This window comes from Pseudochaenichthys georgianus, chromosome 21 (assembly GCF_902827115.2).
Source record: "Pseudochaenichthys georgianus chromosome 21, fPseGeo1.2, whole genome shotgun sequence".
NCBI lineage: Eukaryota > Metazoa > Chordata > Actinopteri > Perciformes > Channichthyidae > Pseudochaenichthys > Pseudochaenichthys georgianus.
Genome location: NC_047523.1, coordinates 8,970,534 through 8,978,734, shown reverse-complemented (window position 1 = coordinate 8,978,734; position 8,201 = coordinate 8,970,534).

Here is an 8,201-nt window from a genome sequence, read left to right as displayed (position 1 = left end):
TTATTTTGTATTTATTAGTACAGAAACCATTTTTGAGAGATGATGCTGGTAGTGATGAACCTACAGAGAACTTGGATTGCATTCGGGAAATGTAGCAAAGGTGTAATTGATCGGTCCGATTTCCTGGGTTTGGAAGTCGTGTGTCTTCATGACCTTTCAGTTGTAGTTTGGAAACAACATGGATGTTAAAGAAAAGATGTGTAATCATATTTGTTCAGTGTGTTGATAGTTGTTTACAAGTTGTTGTTTGGACTTCAGGCAGCGTTCCCATGGATTTTACATTTGGGAACTAATTTAACCGTTTTTAAATGCCTTTGTCTGAATGTCTTTCATTTTTGTAAAGCACCTTGAATTGCCTTGTGTTGAAAGGTGCTCTATAAATAAACTTGCCTTGCCTTGCCCTTGCCTTAATAATAAATAATGAATGTTTCCAATGTAATAAGTATTATTTACGTACGAGGTAAATAGGCTAATAGAAAAACACGTTTTCCAAAAGAACGACGCATCGTATTGTCTCTTGAAGGACAATACACCTGCACTCCACCTCCAAGGTATATAAATATCACCCATTATCACCTGTTATTGATATATTGTTCTCCACCCCTAACGTTAGTTTTAAAGACCCCCATGAAGCTCAGATTTTAACTCGAACCCTGGCTCTCACTGTCGCCTTACAGAGATTGGATGGCCCTGAGTAGTGACCCCCTCACCTCTTACTCTCGATTCCCCTCCCAAAGTATTTCACTGGTAACCCGTCATATTCTCCAAATCTCCAAAACACATGTAGACCAGTTCGGCAGAAGAGCAAGATCCCAGATATAATCTGCCGAAATGGGTTTTCTCCGGAGGGTGGCTGGCATCTCCTTTAAGCCTGCATCACACTGTCCTGAAATTGATACCAGATGGACACACGATAAAGGAAATGTTCAAATTCGGCTCTGATCGTAGCAACATCGGGCCATTCGTGAGGGCATCTTAAGCAATCGTATGACCGCCGGTGGAGTTTCTCAGGCTGCAGCAGCAACTTCGTGAGCGGTGGCAAAATCTTTGGCATGCCAAAAGATTGCCGAAAAACTTTGCGAAGGTTCATTTTCGTGTTGAATTCGTGTGTCCATTTTGCCCTTCGTAAGTCCATTGTGAGGGCATCTTGTTAAATCGTGTCATCTTCGTCTTTACTTCGTGTGATCATCGGTGCCATCGGGCATTTTTCGCCTCCCAAAGACAATACGAAGGAAACAAGAAGCTGCCCGATTGTCTGAGGAAGGCAACACGACTACGTGAAGCCCTCGCAATGCCGTCGTGTAGCCATCGTATTATAGTACGATGACACCGAGATGGGACCACGGTGTCGCCGAAGACAGCCGAATTTGAGTAGCTCAAGCGTTTCCCATGTGTCATGGTAACGTGTACATATAAAAGGCCAGCCTCAGAGCATCTTCCTCAGTCAGTCCTGAGCAACTCTACAGAGCAGAGGTGTGTGTAACTCCCAAAGCTTCAATCACAATCACAATTAAATTCCTGCAGAATGGCATACTTTGATGATAACCAGGAAAAATAAGCTAACAGCATTGCTTCTTTTGATGCACCTCAGAGAACATGATGAGCAACTCTTACAGGCCCAGCACCTCCTCTTACAGGTACAAATGGTCTTATTTCACTTTGTCATTTCTTGCTATTTGTGACCTGCTCTATCGAAATCAGTAGCAGTGATGATACCTGTATTAAGCAGGTGAAACGGGAGCATGAGGACACGGTGTGCTATGTTTCCTTGCAGATCGCTAATCTGGTTGTTTGATTGCACAACAAAATCATGTAAACATATTATGTAAATAACCCATTTTGTGTTCTGTGAAACTGAAAAGGATATAACATTGTTTTTGTTACTTTTGTTGCAGTTGTATGTCTTAAATATAATTTAGGTTAACTTCCTGTTTTATTTAGATGCTTTTATTTTGAAGGCGAGTTTACGCTGTTAACAGGAAGTTGTTGTTGCTATGGAAACAACATGACGGAGAAAAGTAATATATTCTACATATAAAGACGGAGAAAGTAAAGAATAAAGTGTATGTTTAAATGTGAGCACGCAGCACAAGCTCTTGTTGAGTCTGGATACATTCTAAATCATCAGTAAAGTCTACGACCATATTTCACGTTTATTTCTAAATGAGCCGTTGCGACTTCCGACTGATTTCGATAGAGTGGGTCACATTTGCGTTAATAACGCGTTAACGCAAAAAGAAAATAACGCCACTAATTATTTTAACGCGATTAACGCATGTGTATTTTTTTTTCTCGGCCGCCCCGTAGTTTCAGAGCGCATCGAGTTTAAAATACCATCTGCTGACAGCCCCGCTCCTGCCGCCCGCTTGTGGCAGACCACACTTCCAAGCTCACCGGCAGGCACCGACTGGCCATCTGGAGGATGGGAGGGTGTGTGTAATGAGAGAGAGACCTTACGTGCTTGTTGTTGTTAGCATCTGGTGCTAGCTAGCTGCGCTAACGGATATAAGGAGCTGTTTAAATGAAAACTACGGTGGCCCTGAAGTGCAAGACACCACAGCATTTCAGAAAACACCACAGCATTTCACAAAACACTACAGCATTTCAGAAAACACCACAGCATTTCAGAAAACACCACAGCATTTCACAAAACACTACAGCATTTCACAAAACACCACAGCATTTCAGAAAACACCGCAGCATTTCAGAAAACACCACAGCATTTCAGAAAACACCACAGCATTTCAGAAAACACCACAGCATTTCACATTCGACGGAAAGGGTATTCCTTTAGGGAGAACACTTCTTGTTTGTGATTGGACAGAGCCAGCCAGAGAAGCACTGCTGTGATTGGTTGTTTTTGCTGCCAGTCAAGAAATGACGCTTCGTGATTGGTCAACACCCGACAGCGAAATATGTCCCAACCATGGTCCCACAACGTATGGTCCCAACACATCAGCCGTTAGCACACACACTCAGATCTCACAGCTCCTCATATCTGTTCAGAAACTGGACAAAAGTTAAACATGTACAAACCACAGACTGTCTGTGTCATGGCGAATACAGTCGCTGCTTTATTTATGTCTGTATGATGTTGTTGTGTGGACGGAGCAGCTACAGGTTAGTTTAGCCTGATGAATCCGATTCAGAAAACACGCATTTTAAAAGCTTTTCGCCTGCCGTCTTGTCTGCAGACTTGTCAAAGCGTTAATTCATGGTTTTTACTAACTGTTATCAGTATGTAGTTACTTCGGCATCACTTTGAAACGTGTATTACAATTAAATCACTGTCAAATATGTTCATTTTGTTGTAGGATTTACATGGAGATACGCCCCGTCCCCTCTCCAGCGCCTCTTGTTTGAATGACAGCATTGACAGGAGCAAACACAGCTGAGAGCCGCGGTGAAACTCGAGCAGCCGCGGTGAAATTAGAGCGATGTGAATATTGGGTAGTCTACCATAGTATTTACATGGAGATAAGCCCCTTAAAAACCATGAGTTAATAAAGCATTAATTCTGTATTTACTCCTGTCATTCAAACAAGACGCTGGAGAGGGGGCGGGCCGTATCTCCATGTACATCCTATCGGAATTCGGATCCATCAGGCTAAACTAACCTGTAGCTGCTCCGTCCATGCTCACAACAACGTCATACAGACATAAATAAAGCAGCGACTGTATTCACCATGACATAGACAGTCTGTGGTTTGTACATGTTTAACTTTTGTCCAGTTTCTGAACAGATATGAGGAGCTGTGAGCTCTGAGTGTGTGCTAACAGCTAACGGCTGATGTGTTGGGCTAATCACGAAGCGTAATTTCTTGACTGGCAGCAAAAACAACCAATCACAGCAGTGCTTCTCTGGCTGGCTCTGTCCAATCACAAACAAGAAGTGTTCTCCCTAAAGGAATACCCTTTCCGTCCAATGTGAAATGCTGTGGTGTTTTCTGAAATGCTGTGGTGTTTTCTGAAATGCTGTGGTGTTTTCTGAAATGCTGTAGTGTTTTGTGAAATGCTGTGGTGTCTTGTGAAATGCTGTAGTGTTTTGTGAAATGCTGTGGTGTCTTGTGAAATGCTGTAGTGTTTTGTGAAATGCTGTGGTGTCTTGCACTTCAGGGCCACCGTAGAAAAACAGAGGAGCGACATTTCGCCACAACTGCACCGAGCACTTGACTTTATGCAGGAAGCCAGACAGTGGGACATTGTAGGAGAAGTCAGCACACTCATGATTGCAGCAACATGATTGCAGCGTCCAGGCAGCTCCCGTTCGAGCATATGCCTTGAGCAGATTTGGGTGTAACGCGTTACATACTGTAATAATATTACTTTGTCGGTAACGGAGTAGTGTAACGCGCTACTTTTATAATCCAGTAATCACACTACAGTTACTAACATTGACCCGACACGCGTTACTTCGTTACTTTCTAAAATCAGTCATAATCAAACCTCAACAAACACCTGCAAAGAACACATGCTAGGTGAAGCTAACGCACATAGCTGTTGTTTATTTATATCACACACACACACACACACACACACACACACACACACACACACACACACACACACACACACACACACACACGTAGTTCTTCTTCTCTGTTTTCCGGTTGTTGCTTGTTTTGAATGACGAATACACACTACCGCTGCCTGCTGGTAAGGAGAGTTATTGCCACTCACGCATGCGCAGTTCGTACGTGCTCGGCTGAAGTCTGGCTCCAGTGCAACACATGGCCAACACGCAGGAGAACACGCTGACGCAACAGCAGCAGAGATAGACTGCGCAAAATATACAGATAGCAGGAGACAGAGGACAGCCATGGTCAGATAGCAGGAGACAGAGGACAGCCACGGTCAGATAGCAGGAGACAGAGGACAGCCACGGTCAGATAGCAGGAGACAGAGGACAGCCACGGTCAGATAGCAGGAGACAGAGGACAGCCACGGTCAGATAGGAAAACATTCAGGAGCTATCTGGATCAGTCTTATGCGACAATGGAAACTGAACTAAAGAGAACATTTGAAACTTTAGCAGTCTGCGTGATCTGCCTGTAGGGAGGGGCGGGCCGGCCCTGCGAGTAAAGTAACGAGTAAAGTAACGAGTAAAGCAACGACTAAAGTAACGAGTAAAGTAACAAATTACTTTATGTAGATAGTAACGAAGTAGTGTAATATATTACTTTTTTTTAAAGTAATATGTAATATGTAATATATTACTTTTTTTTAGTAACGACCCCATCTCTGGCCTTGAGTTGCACATAGCTCCAACACACACACACACACACACACACACACACACACACACACACACACACACACACACACACACACACACACACACACACACACACACACACACACACACACACACACACACACACACACACACACACACACACACACACACACACAACACACCCCCCATTTGTATTGAATGAGAGATGTTCCAGGTTGTTGTGTTTAATATTCATGAGAATATTTGTCATTGTTCAAATGATAATAAACATTAGCATAAAGCATATTTGTCCACTCATATGTTGATAAGAGTATTACAAACTTGAAAAATATTCCTCTAAGGTACATTTAGAACAGATAAAAAATGTGCGATTAATCGCGATTAACTATGGACAATCATGCGATTAATCGCGATTAAATATTTTAATCGACTGACAGCCCTAGTATAAATATATATTTTCTTTGTGGTCCAAATCCAAAGACTTCTATCTTCATTGCTCTTCTCTTGGATTTGCATCTGAACCGAAGCAACTGGGAATGTATTTGTGAAGCCAGTGAGGAACCGCGTCCTTAGAGCTGCAATCTTTAATTCCACTCGTTCGTTCAGTGTGCCTGTAGAGCAGCATAACTAAACTAATTGCCCGAGACCATCCTCGCCAAACACTCCCCATATTGATCATTGGTAGCTCTGCTCAAGACTCTGATGTTAGCTTTCTGTAAGGTGCAAGCAAAGGAGGAAGACCCTTAAACTAGAATAAACATCAAAGTTGCATGTTGGGGTTGATGAATGGGTCAAATCAACATGGGACCTTCACCCAGGTAGCTGATTGTGTCCTGAATGAAACCACAAGTGAACCTTGAGTAAATAGAATTAAGTAAATTCCGCAAGCGTGCCACCATTACCATTGGAAACTGCATGTAGGCTTTGCGTAGCAACAGTAGCTATGTCAATAGAAACTGGTTGATTACACAGGATCAACGGAATACTACAAGGGCCCTTGGAGAGCGCAGACCCTCTCTGGCAATGTGAACGAAACAGGTTTCCTTTTTTTGCCCTGTGATTGGGATCCTCTCCAAAATGTGAGCTTCTCTCTTGGTCCATGCTGCACCCTTCCACCAAAGCCAGCTGTCATTTAAGAAAATGTTCGTAGTGGCCAAACGGTACAATTTATTTGTCAGTCTGTGACATCATTGGGCCCAAAAAACGTTTTGCCCATTGACTTACATTAGGAAAGAGACGCCTGTTAATCGGATTTGCAAAGAAAATCGAATCCAGTTATTTTGCCTTCTCCATTCATTTGATTGCGAAGAAACCTGCCTTGATGCAGTGGATAAGAAAAAAGCAAGTTGCTCTATGGGTCCCAGTCAGTGCTTAATCCAGGTACTTTTTGTACCTACAGATAGTACATTTGTACATGCCCCACTGAGCTACTTTCGAAGTAATTAACGAAGCCCGTATCCAATGCTGTTTCCAATTCTCTATTTTCATCAATGCTTCCACCATGTTTCATGATAATTAAGCTAGTCGTGTTTTCATTCAAACAAAAACGATTAAACAAATCATCGAAATAATTAACATCAAAGTCGTGTTTTGGTCTTGAATAAAACCTAATGAAGTGCAAGATCACAATTACTGCTACAACTTCTCACACACACAATCTCACCAACAATTGATCTCTATGCCAGTGACGAACAACCAACAATATTTATAAGTAGACTTGCAAATACGTTCATTACTTCCATATTTATTATAGTCGTAAACAGTTGGGCAGTAATTAGACTTCTTCTGGCAGAGGTGATAGGCTAAGTCTTGGTCAGTTATAGATTTATGAGTACAGAAGGATCATGCCCTGACTTCTCTTTTTGGAGATGAGGCAGCTGGTATTGATAATGCAATTGCATGAGATCTGCTCATTTGAAGTCAGACCTGAGTTTCCTCTGCACCCCCCACTTGGAGCACTACAGCTGCTGCTCCCCACACCGACTCTATACATCATTCAGAAAGCACCTCTGCTCTACTGCCTGTTAGTTCAGTTGCTAAGCAGGGGGCCAGTATTAGCTCTGATGTAATTGGACTTGTGGAGCAGTGCCACTGACAATGCAGGAATAAACAACATCCATTATTGTGCTGGTCCTCATCTTCTCCGCTAATCCCCAAATCCTGGTAATTTCAGAGAATAAATACAGTGTGTAGAAGACTTAGCATTCACCTCCAGTGGGATAAAGAGAGTTATTTAACAAACAACCAACAAGCCTTTTGATTACCATAGGCCGTTTGGGTATTTAATTATTTTCTAAGACTAGGTAAGTCTTAATTAAGAAAGCTTTACTGAATCTCAGTCCATATCTTCCTACTTTTGAAGACTGAAATAAAGGCATACATTAATGTAATAGAGGATGCTGAGTATCTGTAATGAAGTTGTGCATTGAATTATTAATACTCTGCAGGTTAAGTCATCACACTGATATGTGCTGTGCTGTTTAAATCCTGCAGTGTGTTGGAATACACACAGTATGCATAATTTGACTTTTTCTTTAACCAAAATGCTTAAATCCATAACTTTCTGGGTAGATAGATATACAAATTATAAATAAACCCACCAATTGGGTAGAATAGGTCTTACTGTACCTTGCCCCCCAGAAGCTGCCCTCACAGCAGCCTGCCATAGGTTTAAAGAGTCAGAACAGGTTACCAACAGGAAGAGATAATCCTGCTGGAGGTTCCTAGTTTTTGCTTTTTCACACAGGGTAACACCACTTCCTTGTCAGTCTGTCAGTCAACATCCACTTTCTGAGGTGGAGTGCATGATGTTATAGACAGCTAACAGACACTACTGCGGGCCATAATCATCACAAGGCAATATTTCATCACTGGCGGCGGGCAACGGATGAGATTTTACAGAATGGAATTTCTAAAGAAATGGGTTTTCTTCAATGAGCTACAGCTAGGTTCCCCGCTTTGTGAG